General features: G+C 48.8%; 1 protein-coding gene and 1 long non-coding RNA gene across 2 annotated transcripts in view; one reads left to right on the forward strand and one right to left on the reverse strand.

The window, feature by feature from the left end:
- Positions 1–13175, forward strand: part of LOC143207601 (uncharacterized) — a 717548-nt gene extending 704373 nt beyond the window's left edge. The window contains exon 3 of the mRNA XM_076421273.1: positions 1–13175. This exon is cut by the window's left edge and continues 156642 nt beyond it. The gene's annotated coding sequence lies outside the window, so the exon portion shown is untranslated.
- Positions 13166–15067, reverse strand: part of LOC143207604 (uncharacterized) — a 23550-nt gene continuing 21648 nt past the window's right edge. Inside the window, exon 2 of the long non-coding RNA XR_013008702.1 lies at positions 13166–14402. This is a non-coding gene — a long non-coding RNA (uncharacterized LOC143207604). The remainder of the gene's footprint in view (positions 14403–15067) is intronic.

Raw genomic sequence — 15067 nt, forward strand, 5'->3', positions numbered from 1 at the left:
TTCATTTACTATTAGCTAATCTAACTGATCAACGCTGTAAAACAGCGATTGCTTTCCGCACAAGGTAAATACTAAGGTGGCACCAAATCGGTAAATAGAACGTAACCGTGATACAATTATCCGACAGTCGTCACGGATCAGCTTGCTTCCGCAGGGAAAGTGAAAAAGAATGTAAAATAACGTATAAACGTACGTAGAATAATAGATGCGCGTGTATGGCTGTAAATACGATCGCGCGTTGCGTTCGTGTCGTTAGGGCCACGCCTCTCCTACACAATGGTCCATAAACACCATCAAACATTGGTAGTAATGGCGTAATAGGAATTAAATCATAGCAATCGTACTAATAATTACCAGCCGAGGCGTTGAACGGTCTGCTCCCCTCGGGCAGGAACGTATACTTACTTATATCGCCGGAGATTTACCGGTGCTCGCGGACTGAAACAGTGCTTAAAGGTCTCGTTAACTAAAACCGAGCAACCAATTACTAGGTGGCCCCGCAGCGTACCAGGGTATTACGCGTCCGCAATTAATTATACCAGACCATCTTGACCATGGCTACGGAGAGAAGCACCGGCCAAGCCCAGGCGAAAGACGAGATAATTCGCGGCGAATCGACGAACGTGTCCCTCGCCGGTGGACATCTACATCAAACTTACAGCAGCCAACCGTGGGATAAATTCCTCGATCGAAGGCTGCACAGAGAAGGGCTCAAACTTTTACATTGGACACGCTGAAAATTTCATAAATACGACTCTTGGATAAAACCTGAAATAAACTCAATTTTCGAGATCTGTTGGGGTCATTGATATATGATTCTATGAGCTAATTCATCGATTTTGAACGTATGAACTAATCCAGCGAATCAAGACGCTCATTTTTGGAACGAAGGGATGCGTACCGGCCGAAAACAGCAGCACCAGGAGCAGCGTAGCAAAAGAGTACGACGGTTGGGCTTTCAACGAGATAATCGCCGGCGTCCTGACAAAGCAGTCCGCGTTTCATTAATGGCCGGCCATACGTATAAAACCCGCGGACGAGTGTATCGAGTCGGTCCCGCAGCTCTCGCGGCCTCCCATCTCCTTAACTTCGTCGCTGCGGACATTTGTTTTCGCGGTTTTACAAGCGTATAACGTGTTCCGAGGCGACGATAATGCGAGGGTAGTTTATTTAGCCGGGGCTCCGCATGCGCACGCCTTTACATACCCGGGGCCCCTTCGCGTGTGCGACGCCTTCCATCCGGGGTACACACCTACTCCCTCTTTTCCCTCGTGGGGCTTTACTCGCCGACACGCTTCTCGCTCGCGATGCCACGCATACTTGCGCTTTCGCGCGACTGGGTGCAGGTATGTAACGCATTAACGTTATAGATACGGAAGAAGGGGGACACGGGCCCCTCGCCAGCCACCTAACGACCGCGATCGCTAACTTTTAAGCCTCGCGCATTTGTATCAAGGCGCCATCGCCTTGTCTCGAGATGACTCGCGGGCCTACGCGGCGTGGGTGCGGTGCCGAATGCAGCTGAAACCTGCCGGAACTTCTTCTTCGTGACCTTATACAGTGCTCACCAAAATTTTCTCCCTCTCCTCGCTTCACTCGTTCCTTGAACATGCCCCTTCTTTATTTAAATTTTCATTTTGGAACAAAGGATGCAACTTAACGAGACTCTGTCGTGGGCAATGATCACTTTTCATGCGAAATATTTATCCTGTTTTCATACAGACTTGTTCATACATTTATAATTAATATTCTTCTATGAACATGTTTGTTGTGAGCAGTGAAGTCATTGCTTTCTAGTGTTCATTATTTTGCTCAATCATATTCTGTAACGAATGCGTTCAATAAATTGATTTCAAAATGTTACTGCATCTAATTCCCTCGTATCGCGTATTCCATAACTTCTCAAAGGGTCTTGCACCCTATGAACGCATTAAAATTCGCAGTCTACCAGTGAACGTGAGGTAGACATCTTGCAGAATTTCGAAAAGGAAGAGACACTTGGCGCGCATCGTTTTAATAATCGACGACCCGCGAAAGGCTCGCAGGAGGAAGTAGAGCACGTTGAAAACTGCTGCTCGAAAAATTGATGCGCCGTCACGCTCCCGTTGACATTTTTCCGCGGGAAACGGGCGCGGCATTTGGTGCTCCGGGACTGTTCAACTCCCACTGGGAGAGGGACAACAACGCCTGGTAAAAAATCTGCGACATAGCAGCGGGCTGATGCGCCGAGATAGGGGCGCCATGATGAAAAAAGCGCGCCGCCGTTCTTTATTTTTCGTGACGGTTCACGAAGATAATGGAAGCTCGTTGACACTTTTTGTCCGTCCGTTGACAGAGTTCCTTGCACCTTTCCGGACAGTGTTCGAGCACCGATTAAACGTAAATCGTTGATCGGGAAACGGACACTTCTAATAAATAGAGCACGATCAAGCTTCGACCCGTGTTCTTGTGTAATACGCCACGGAATTTATGGTTACGCGTTCCGCGGATAAATCATGGACGAGTTAGTACGCGCGCGACGCAATTACCGGCCCCGGGAATGTGTTTTATATCATTTTCTCGATTTCGCGCGACAAGGTATTGGCCAACGCTTAAGCACCGGCAAGTGGCGCATTTGTAATAGCGTCGTTTCGGAGAGAGTCTCTCGGCCTCCTCGCCAAGAAGACTGTTGGTGATGTTATCTACAAAGCGATCGTCGTGGACCGTAAAGCAGCTGTTTCAAGCTGCATACACTGTATATATAAAAGATGATACACTGCCCTTCTCCGCGCTCGAATACCTACCGACAGTCGTTCACCGCATTTGCATAGAAACCATCCGCGAACGGAATATTACGATCGTTTTTCGCTCTCCGCGAACCTCCTGCAACATACGTTACATGCGCCCGGCCGTGTATAGGGTGGCTCTTTCCTGCCGCTTCTGCTTGTCGCGAATAATTTTCGCGGAAAAAATATCGATGAGATTCACCGCGCGCGACGACGGCGACGACGAACACCGATGGCTATTGAAATGCTCGAAAACTTTTGCCAAGTTCCGCGAAGCATTACATTTTTACAGGATGTTGTTCGAGCGGTGACACGTGTTGCACATGCGAGATTGTATTACTTCTTTGTATTTGCAAGAACGTTTGTTTCCTTGTTAACGTCCAAATGTATTGGATTTGAATCGATTCCAACAATTCTTCTTCTTACTTTTAAGCTAGACACTTAACTAGAGAATCCTAATTTATGTATTTTCATTTTTATTCGTTACCCTGTGATAGTCGTTACGTATTAATGAACATGTCAATCTAGTAAGATTTCACATCGATATAAAAAGCAGGGTGCTGTAATAAAAATTAACGAGACAACAATTTCGCCGCATACCGACGAAACATTTGATAAAGGTAGGTACAGCTCAACCCGCGCCCCACCCAATGCGAAGAAAATAGATCCAAAGTCAGATGTGGCAACAGGAAAAACGCTGGACCTCCGATGTACAACGAGAGAACCGTAGAACTAGAATCCGGCCTCACAACAAGAGAAATGCGAGTCGCTGTAAAACGGATGACGAACAAGTGCATGAATGTGCGGCACAAGGATCACCGTATATAAGTAGGTGTACTCGGAATCGAATGGTCCCGTGGAAGGCATGAAACCGGCTGCGGAGGCCGTCCGCGCGTCGTTCGACAGTGATCAGATTTATGGGGATCCTATGGGTTGCGCTTGTACTACTCGAAACAGGAAGATATCGAACATGCGATGACGATTAATTACGGGTTACGTGTATATGTTAAGAGATCCCCGCGGCCTTCTGGTGTCCTCTGCCGAGAGAACGAGAGGGAGAGCGAGAGAGAGAGAGAGACTAAGGGATGGGATGCCAGTTCGCTGGTGGCGGCGGATCTGCAGCGTTCCGTTCAAAGTTACACGCGGCGATTACGCGCCTCGACGCTGTAGCCGCGTCTTTGGCCGAGAGACAAATGGGATCGGCAAGCGGCGGCGACGACCGGTGTTACGAATGCGTAACCAACCTACCGACCGACCGAGCAGCCCTCCTCCTGGCCGAGCCAGGAAACCGACCGATTACATCCCATTAAATTATTTCAGTGTCGTTGAGAAATCGACTTTCTATTCCCTTTGAGCGCGACTCTCGACGCATCCGCGGCCATGCCCGGCTCGGCTACCACGTTATGCATGGACGACGTTATGCACGGCCGTTCCTTGGTTAACGAGCTGTCCCTCGCGGAACGATGCGCGAACGCGTGGGTGTCGCCGGCGTAAATGCCAAGCCGGGTACACATGATCGATGAGGCCCGTGGCACACGGGGGTCCGGGTCCCCGCGAAACTTCGAACACGCTTGAAACTCGGCCAGACCTTCCGTTGATAATGCGATAATGATAGCCGTCGCCCGTCGTCGCACCGGCAACCTTGATACCCAGAGCGCCGCTAATAGACGCGACTGAAACCGACAGGATCAAGTCGGCCCGTTTCACTCGTTTCACTGGTTTGCCGCCTCGGAATATGAGCTTTCAGAACCGTTTAAACGATACACCCCGAGAGCTGTCATTACGTCCGAGGCGCCGGAACCGTGGAACCGTTGAATCGATCGCCATTATCGGATCTCCTGCTGAATGTCCCATCTCTTTCCTGGCCCCGCGTAATTCGCAATCGAATAGAAGGACGCATAACGCCGCGCCGGCGTAATCTGCTGCGACAAATGGAAGAGCACGTTCTTGCTCCACCCTGTCCGGTGCAATTTCGACGGTAATTGCGGCGGAACCAAGCGCGCGAATTCCTTCGCTGCTTATCGTCCGCGCATCGTTCCGTTCCTCTAGGTTCACCGATCTCTGCTCCTCTTGTAGCTGCACTCTTTAGGTCTTGTGTTTTTACGTAGTGACCGATGTAGACCCATTATAGCTTTGTGTATCTACATATCTGTGTCTAGACTGCAGATTTTATTCGTATCACGCCTTTTACGCAGTTCAAACGTTTTTATCTTCTTTAGAATGTGATCCTTGATGGAGCAAAAGAAAGTATTTCAAGCTCTATAAACAAGTGTACGAAAATAAATGTCTGAGTACAGATCTTATCTGTAACCTACATGATATTTCTTGAAGATATTGCCGTGTTTGTGACTACTCGAGAGCCTAAGAAACGGAGAATTATATGTATACCATGAGTCCTAGTCAGACCTTACAGACGTGATTGTAGCGCAAGTACGCGTCGAAACGAATCGGGCGACCCGAATCGCGTCGTTATTTCCGAGCGTGCACCTGTGACGGCCTCGTGCACGCTTTTAGAAGGTGTTATTGGCCTGAAAGAAGCGGATGAGGTCTCCCGAGACCGGCTCCCTAAATCAAGGGACCGGAGACAAGAGGATTTTCCAGCCTGAAAAGAGCTAGGAACGGGATTAGCGTTGTCGGATGTGTGTGCATTGTGAGGAGAGATGAAAGGGAAGGCGGGGACACCTGTTGTTCGTCGTAGAATGTCTTTTTTCGGGCCACGAAATAATGGTCGACTCGTGAAATACTGTTTCCCCTGCCTTTGAGATTTGACTAATTGCGCCGCGAGGATTTACCGTTGACCCAAATACCCGGCGAGAGATGTCTCGCGGCAGATACTCCGCGTGTAGTTTTATAACGAGATGCAAAAGTGCCGTACGATAATTAGCCGCGCGGCACACGAAATTAAGCGTGCTTTCTACACCGCGATTCGTTGCATCATGCCCGATAAAAGGCGCGCGCCGGGATTTCGGAATCACGTTCTACATCGTTTATGCTAACTTATGCTAGCTCGGCGTCGACCACCGCGACTAGAACTACGTTCAATTAAAGAAGAATTTATTCCGTTCATCCGCGGTCTTCGTATAATATGCAAATGTTCGGGTTCCTTTCTCTCCATCATCGGCCGCGTTAAACAGCGCGACGAACAAATTGTTGTAGTGTTGGGCTTCGCCTTTCGATCGAAGTCCGTTTCGGCGGCTAAAGGAGAGGAGAACAGATAGTGACGCAAATGTCACGTGTCCGAGCGGGTTTTTTTTCCACCAAACTAGCCGGACCTCGCGTGCGGACAAAGCGTCATAAACGCGGAGAGGACATCCATTTTAATAACCGAATTAGTTAAACGGCCGGACCCGGGCTACGTCCACGGAATATCCTTTAAGTAGGAACACGCTCGCGTGCCACCGGTGTTTTGCTTTTTGCCAGGGGCGGTTTAAGCCGCGCAAAAAGGGCAATGCCACTGGAGACCAAACGGGAGAGAAGTATGCAGCCGGAGCCAACTTCTTCTCGGGTCGCTCTCCTACGGCTTAGCCGCGGCCTCGTCGTTACCCCTTGAAAGATATATTTGTCATAAGCCGCGGATTGACAAATGTTCCTTCGGGCCCCCGAATCGGCCACGAACGGCCGACAATTTACGAGCGAACATTGAATTATTCAACGGGCTCACAGTATCCTGCACATTTTTATATTATTGTTTATGACCGCGAATCGCGCGGGCCTCGTTTAGTCAGCGCGATCGATACAACAAACTCGCGCAAAAACGCCGCGAGCGTTAAATTAGTGCCGCCTGAATTTAAAACGTCGTAACGAACCTTCTTTCAACCGATATAATTATCCGGGCATGCCTCACGTACGAGATACGTTGAAATTATTGCTCCGTAAGTAATTACGCGATCGCTTCTGGACTGCCAAACATTTTAACAAAGTCTGAAATAATAAATGAATTAGCAAACCTAACGTACATCACGATATTTACACTAATATTGTGTTTAATTAAGAAGACTAAGCACATAAAAATATATTATGGGCTCTAGGAGACTCAAAAGTGTAGATTAGCTTGTACCTCATCTTTAACCGATTAATGCAGAACTAGTATTAATACTATTGTAATAGTATATGAAAGTAACAGTGTACGCAAAAAAATTTTCCAACGCAACTGCTGTAAATTTTGAGATATTCGAGAAAGAGCGCAAACTGACGCGGAGACTTCAACGTCTCCAACCCCTGCACAAGCCGTGTCGCTCGGCTGGCATAGCGTGCGTTGACGCGGATGTCCATTCCACGGGTTTTCTGTGGCGAACGAAAGAGAAGTGCCGCGTGTTTTGCGTGTGGAAGAACTTGGAGGGGAGGCTAGAATACGTGATCGAGATCTGGGAAAGGAGATACAGACGAAATATGGAAACAGAGAAGGAAAAGGTGGGGACTGCTATATCGATAACGATGTTAACGCTGCCGGCGTGGCGCTGCGGTGCGGTGGTGAACGTGGTCCCCCGTGCGGCATATGTTTGACAAGGGAGGCAAAGCAAACATAATACTCGGCTCTCTCAGCCTGCAACGCAATTTATTACACGATTCGACCTCCAGTTAAACTCTCGCGGTAAAGTTAACGGGTAATGCCGCTCGTATCGCGGCGTTTCATCGACGTGAACTCTCCCTGTTAAATAAACGAGCGAGTTTTTCGCCGATTTCCTTCGTAAATGTCACCGGCCGTCAAAAGGAGACCTAATCAGACGCTGTCGAACGAAATAATCGACTGCTTCGCATGCTGTATCACGTAATCGACCCGGCTCGCGCATAATGCACGCGATTGAGAAACTTAATCCGACTCCGCCGTTTTTCACGATCTCGGTTGCGTAACAGAAAATTTGCATACATTTCTAATGAAAACCCTTACCTTTTATTGAAACCTTTTCACCGCGATTGTACAGAGTTCGCTTATTAAATTCGAATTCGCAGCGGCAGTGGACTACAGGGGAAATAATCAACAAGACCTTACGGTCGTAACATGCACTCGGCATGGAAACAGATAATAATTACATCGTTCCCGCTTAAGTTGCAAACTCCTTAAAATTCCCTCGCGAAGAGCCGACCATGGGGTCCCGTTAAAGGTTCAAAACGTTGCTGTTCTCGCGTCGCACGTTGCTCGTGCTTGGCCCGTAATTAATGCCGGTAAACTCGGAATCGAATAACTTTCCTGCTTCCTTAATGACGTTCCAGGTGCGGGCCGGGGGTTTGAAATTCTCCATGGCAGCGCGTTCACGCTCGCGTTTGACGGAGCCAACTCGAAATCACGATCGGACGCTGTAAACATCCGATGGAACGGACAACAATCGTCGCGAAGCACTGCTTAATTAACCGGTTGAAAGGGCCGGTTCTCGCAAGGCGACGAATACGTTAACGATTTTATTGCGATTGCAGTTTTGCACGAGCCCGTTGACAAAGTAACGCAACGAGCCCGGCAGAAGGTGCCAATCGGTCGAGCGTGCCCGTGGAATCCCGGGAACGCCGTCGAGGCGGGTTCTCGCCTTCTGCCGGATGAGTTCATCGGCGACACTCTACGGCCGGGTCGTGTGAAACGGGAAACGGAAACGCCTCTGGTCAACTGGAATGTCTGGTTCCCCCTATCGCATTATCCGCCTGTTTTCCATCCGCCTTGGCGAACACGCGCAGATATTAGCGCCGCGGGGTTCCGCCCGCGGACGGACCCTCTCTTCCACTTCCGCGAGATGGCTGAAACCTTCCAATCGTGATCACGAGCCTCGATCATCCACCCTTCCTACTACTGAGAAATTAGAACCTCCCTAACAGTTAATTATACTTTTTTTGAGAAAGGATTTCGGCTGTTAGTACCCACTAGTTTACACATGTTGGATACGTTACGGTAATCTTATCACATTCATGTTGTACTACAAATTGTGCTCAAAGTGTTTTTGATGCATTCACCACGCTTTTTGATGCAGTTGAATATTCAAGCGTGTTCGACGAATATAAACCGCGCGGGGCCGAAATATCGGCGAGATATTAATTAATGTCCTCGGCGCGGGGTACATGCGAGTATTTGTCTCTTCGCACCTGTAACGTGGTCACGCGAAATTGACTCATTAAAGAATTTATCGCGCTGTTTTAATTCAAAGCAGCCACAGCAGAAGCAACAGCAGCGCTGACCGGGCCGCTCACCTGTTCTTCCTTTTCTCCCGCGTGTTCGGAAGGCATGCTTGACTAATTGGCAGGACACAGGCCCGCGAGGCGATCCGGCTATGTGCGAACTCGTTTGTGAACCAATGACGACATCGTCTTCCTTCATGTACTATATGTATATCCCCGCGACCAAACAAGAAATGTTCTGCGAACGATTCATTCTACTTTCTTCGATCGGGATTGTTCGTGGAGATTGAAACATGTGGAGAAGCGCGTCACGCGTGAACCGATTAACAATATTCTCGTCGCGGACACGCGACAGAAATGACAAGTACGGGCTCGTGTGAATTTTGCGGTTGCCGCCGTTCGTGGAAACGCTACATATTCATTAACGACGTCCCGCGGATGACACACCGAAATTTCTGAACAGTCCGCCGACACCGTGTCACGTATCGATGTTCCGCGTCTGGCTCTGTCAAGTGATTTCATCGCGCAAAAATACGATTCGATGCGTCACTCGAACTTCCCGTTTAGATGTACCGGCGATCCGATACGCGGATCCTTTAGTCAAGCATCTCTTTGTTCCATTTCGTAGGGAAGTCCGACAAAAATAAACGGTGATCGACAGGTGGAACGTTGCGTGATCAAATGTTCGAATTACATGAAGACCGACAGTGATTCCGCTGTCGTGTTCCATAATTTCGCTATAGAGTTGTCACAGGTATATCAGTGTGGACATTACACCTGAAGTGATTTAAATAGTACCTTTTTGTTTTTCTCAGCTGTAACGTATGCAATCTTTATCGACAGACAGAATGAAGACAGACTTTCTTAAGACATCCTCAAGATTATATTAATCCCCCAGGGTTAAAATTGAAGATTGAGAACATTTTGAAAAATCTCCAACAGGAGTAAAGAGATCACAAGAGATCACTGCAAAGTTCGAAGTGTCCCCTTGGATATTCCAAAGCTCCAACGTTCGACATAGTCTCGGCGATGAAACAGAATTCTGTGGACTTTCACCGGTGTATCGAGTGTCGCGGCCATCCCATAGTCGCGACAGAAGCGGAAAAATATTGGCGAATGGAAACTACGCGCGATGACTCACGTCGTTTCACGGAGGCGTTGCAAGAAAACACGAGGGAAGAGGTTCGACAGCCTACCGGTGGTGGTTCGTCGAGCCACCGCGAGAACCTACCTCGCGAAGTCGCCGGAACCAGCCGGCTCGTCGGATCCACTGACAGCAAATTCGAATTGAGAAGCGTGAAAAACGCATTCCTCGATCATTATACGCAGCTGCATACACTTCGACGGTTCTCGCCTCCTCACACGCGACTCCTCCCCGAAGTCGGGCCACAAATCACGCGAATGACGTTACTATCAGTCCCGGAGACAGCCGGCAGTAAAGCCCAGTACTTTGGTTTAGTCCTGGCGTGACCTTCCGTGCGAGGAGTTCAAGCGGCCGTAACGCAGACAGAGGTTTCTCTTTCTGCGTGTTTTGTTTCTACCTTGTCCTTTTCCCCTCTGTCCAGCCGTTGGAAAACCTGGGAGCATCTGTGCTGAGCTAGTCGATGGTGTATAGAGACATCGACTACACCGCGCGCCACTCCGTGTGCAGGGGTGCAGCGTGTCCCGGTTGCTCACGCGGGTCAACAGGTGCATAAAATTTGCGGTACGCGGAAATTGGCGGGGTGGCAGCCGTAAAATCCAATGCACCGGTGTTCCGCCCGTTGCCTCGATAAAAGGAAGATTTAGGTTCACGCTGAGCGCAGCGGCTACACGCCCGGTATCTTTGTAAATTGATCGCGCGGAAGGATATTAACGGCGATGGATCATTGGTTCGTTGAATCCTGAAACCCGCTGCCGCGCCGGTAAATTATTAGCGTAATATATTACGCGGACGCGCCGCTCGGGAACGAAACAGGAGTAAATCTTTTTTTGGCGGAGCCTACAGCACCGAACTCGAGTGTATAACTACGCCCGTTCAACCTACCCGACGATTCTCTTGTCTATAACTCGCGGAATGCGGTGCTGAGAAATCGCAGAGAGTCTAATTGCAGCCTGCAACGCGGCGATTCAACGATGCACCGCGTTACGCGTCGAACACGCGGCGATGTTCTGGCTTCTGCGGTGGATCTGCTAATATTCGGTATTTGCATCTTGGGAAAGTGGAATACTATGCTTGCCACGGCTAAATCGAGCCACTTGAACGATCGACTTGAGCGTTGTGGATTTTCTGCAGAAACGATGATGTTGAGAGTACATACATACATACAGTCAATTATCCTGGCATCCTTGTGCAAGCCTGTTTTATTGGAAATGGAGTTTAACGCGAAGATTCTTTGGTTCTTTATGTGATGTATAATGTAATCTCCAAATGCTGTACACTTATAAAAATTCATAGTCTATTCTTTGAAACATGATTATAAATTAAGCGTGCATGTATTGATCCTGAAGTAGAAATCTAGAACGACGGCATTACTAAAAGTTCCGGGCCCGTGACAATTTTCCAGGAACACTGGCAACAAGTAACAAATATTTGCCCGAAATAAATTTCAAAGACATTTCACCGGAGAACACGTTCAACCATGAACGTCCACCGCTTCTCCCCGCGTTTGGCTAGAAGAAACATAAAGCCGTTCGGACAGCTCGCTTACGACTTTACAATTACCTGACGAATGTTGCGCCGGTGGAGATGAAGAAAAAGAAGACGACGCGGTCGGTCTCTCTAAGCTGCTCAAAGACATTCCAGAAATTTCACACTTCCGGTTACACAGGCACGGCCGAGCATACCATCCGGGAGTGCCACGAGGCTTTAGGATGTCCCTCGGTTCCACACGCACCGATACCTATTTACATACGCGCGCATCAAGCGAAGCGGCCGAGTAAGCGAGTAAACGTGTAAGCGAGTAAGAGGCTCGCGCGTCTGTGTTCCAAGGGACGATCACGCGAGATGTCGGTAGACAAGCGGGATTAATCACGCTCGCTGATACGGCCGTTCTTAATTGGCAGTCAGTGACGTATCTATTAATGGCGAACAGCGTCGCCGCGCGGCGACGAGTTCCAACGGCGTCGATTCCGGAGATTAGGCAAAGCGGTGGAATAACGAAGAAAGGAGGACGAGGGAGAAAACTGTGATCGCTCGCTCGCTCGCTCGCGCGCGCGCGCGCGTTAGAGTCGTACACACGTTGAATCCGCGGCTGTAGAAAATACGGGAAGACGAACGAAGAAGCTGGAGATACCAGCGTGTCCCCGGCGTTTGTTCCTGTCGGTGTGAGAGAGAGATGAAGAGATTGAACGAGAAAAATGATATTCTCTGTTAACATGGCTGTTACCTCTCAGAAATTAATAGCGGCTTCTCTAATTGATACGTAGAATGACTCTCGGACGTCTCTCTCGGTCCTCCGGCTTCTTGCTCGCTCCCCGCCTACCTGTTTTCACGTCTTCCCCCCCTTTATCAGTTCTCCACGATCGGTCGAATCGTCCTCTCTATCGTCCCCTCTCCTCTCCTACGGATCCTCTCGATGCTACTCGCGAGCGCTATCGTCTTCGTCGTCCTCTTCTCCGTTGTCGTTGTCGTCGTCGGCTGGTTTTGTATCTCCCTTTGCATACCGTGCTCACCTATACGATTCGCATAACCGCGTGTGCGACGTGTAAACGCGCGCGCGTTTGCCACAGCAAGGCCCGTTCGCACGGCGGTATATTAAAACGATAATCAGCCGCCACGAAGCGGCTCGCGATCGTCGAATTTTCCCGTCCAAGCCGAAGCCAAAGCCACCGACGGGAATTCCTACGGGATCCTGCGTCCGCGTCCCGTCGATGCAACGGCCTGTTGCACCGCGATGCACCGCACCGGCCTGCGCTCATTAGGGCCTTCAACTCCACGCGGGATAATGGTGCGCCGCGTACAAGCGTAATTAAAGATTATTCCCTTTCGCAGACAATTTGTTTCCTTGTTGTCCGGAATCGACAGGCACCCGAGGACTCTAGGGCTCAATCGGTGATTTTTCATAGTCTTCGTGATTTTCATCTGTTAATGTTGGTTGGAGAATGTGACGTTCGGCGGAAATGTTTGTCGGGCATGCGAATGTCCAGCTAGTGCTAATTTGACGCGTGATTTAACCCCAAGTTTGTCTTCTGGCTGTTGGTTTTGATCAGAGTCAGCTGTGGTTAACTGTTATTCGTCGCCCCTCATCTCAGCTTATGTTTTCTCTCTCTCTCTCTCTCTCTCTCTCTCTCTCTCTCTCTCTCTCTCTCTCTCTCTCTCTCTCTCTCTCTCAAAGACTTGTAACTATTCTCAAAGAAGGAATTCGCAAAGTTAATTATTTGCGCGTCTATCATATTGATTTTTTACCATCCAAGAGAGATAATTGATTAAGAGTTAATTAATTTATCTCGATTTAATCTTAAGCGACCACCGATTTCATAAATAATTACCCATTCACGTGCAGTTAGTACCAGGATATTCTTCTGGCTCGAAGATTCTATAGTATTAAGGAAAGAGTAGCTGCTGATCATCCCGCTAGATTGCGTAGGGTATAATGCGACATCATCGAGGTTCAGCGAGGCAGTACCTTCAGCCAGGGGTGACGAACTTCTCCGGCAAGATCGGCACCGACCCCGCCACTAATTAGCTGGTTCTTTCGCTAATAGGCTGCACGGCCTCCAGCACTATCCGACATTAGCACAGAATAACACAATAGCGAAATTACAAAACATTGTAAACGCTTATAAGCATCCCGCGAGACAATTGACGATTAATAAAAAGTGGAAAACATGTTCTAATGGATCGGAGGAGTTGGGTAAACATAATGGAGATTGTTCTCCTACGAAACGTTGCCTGTTACGAAGTGGAACAAGGGTGGAAGCCACGTTTGTCATTTCGTCAGCCTTATCTCGAACAATGGACGATCACTGAATAGAGAATTGTGATCCGTCTCGATGTGCAAGTCGCGAAATTACATCACAAAGAAGACTGTGGATTCTCGTAACGCGTACTTGCGACATCCGAGAGGTTCGAGGGTCGATTTCGACGGGCCAACGCGAAGAACGGGCCGCGATTCCTTATCCTGCGGCGACATCCGCGCCAGAAATAACGTCACCCACGCTTCTCGGTATCCTTCTTTCGCGGCGGGATCCACGAATTCCGCTCGCCGTGGATTTTGGTTTGGATTACCGGGGAAACGAACGTTTGCTTACCTTTCACCGTCGCTGCGGGCGCGCATGCCTCTTTCATATTCCGCCCTCTTTCGTGGAATATGTCGTGCTTTTACGGACCCGTTTGTATATATACACGTACAACCGGCACATGCAGCATCAGGCACACGGCGTTGCCGCTTCACTGAAACGATTCGTAGATCGACCGGTACCATGCCGATCTAACGACGCACCAATCAGTACAACGATGGAACCGACCTTCGGTGCAGTTCGCTTGATGCAAGGTTGCGTTTACAAATAGTCGGCGAATTTCATCAGCCCAGGTGATCCTCTGCCGGACTGCGATCCCTGAAATCAAAAAATCATCCAATTCAGCTGTTACTATGCTCGGAAAGGTTCATATTTGTGGAAAGAGCTACTGGGACTCCTCGATGTTCGTAATTAATGCAATTGTAGCTACTCTAATTTTTTGACTTGTTAAGAGCAGTTTGTTTGGCACCGCAGACTAAAATTATGAAAGAATGATTTCAATTTTATATAAAGAGTCCGCATCAACGAACAAACACTGCAAGCACGTAAAACCCTAAACAAATCTCTTGTATCTCGGTTTCACCAAAGACTTGGGAACTCAGGGTAACAGGTCAGAGTGTACACACAATAAACCTCGATCTTAACGTCCACAAGTGAAACATACTTTACTATAGCGCACAATCCACGGAATTAAAGACCACAAATCAGGGTACCATTTTTCCGTAGAAACATACGATCAAAGCAGAGATCCGTTATCGGGTTCAGAGTTAGCATTATCGAAGCAGAGTAAATACACCAGGCGAGAGACAGAACGCGCAGCAATCAACGGGATTACATCAAGTTTTTCCCGCACGATTGCGGGTTTCATCGGTATTATACTCATTCCTTGGCGCGCGTCAGAAAACGCGCTCGGACAAAGCCGCCTTTTAAAACCGGCCGCCGATTTGCACAGAGAAGTGCCGGGCTCGTAACAACGCGGTTTC

This window comes from Lasioglossum baleicum, chromosome 3 (genome assembly GCF_051020765.1).
Source record: "Lasioglossum baleicum chromosome 3, iyLasBale1, whole genome shotgun sequence".
Classification (NCBI taxonomy): Eukaryota; Metazoa; Arthropoda; class Insecta; order Hymenoptera; family Halictidae; genus Lasioglossum; species Lasioglossum baleicum.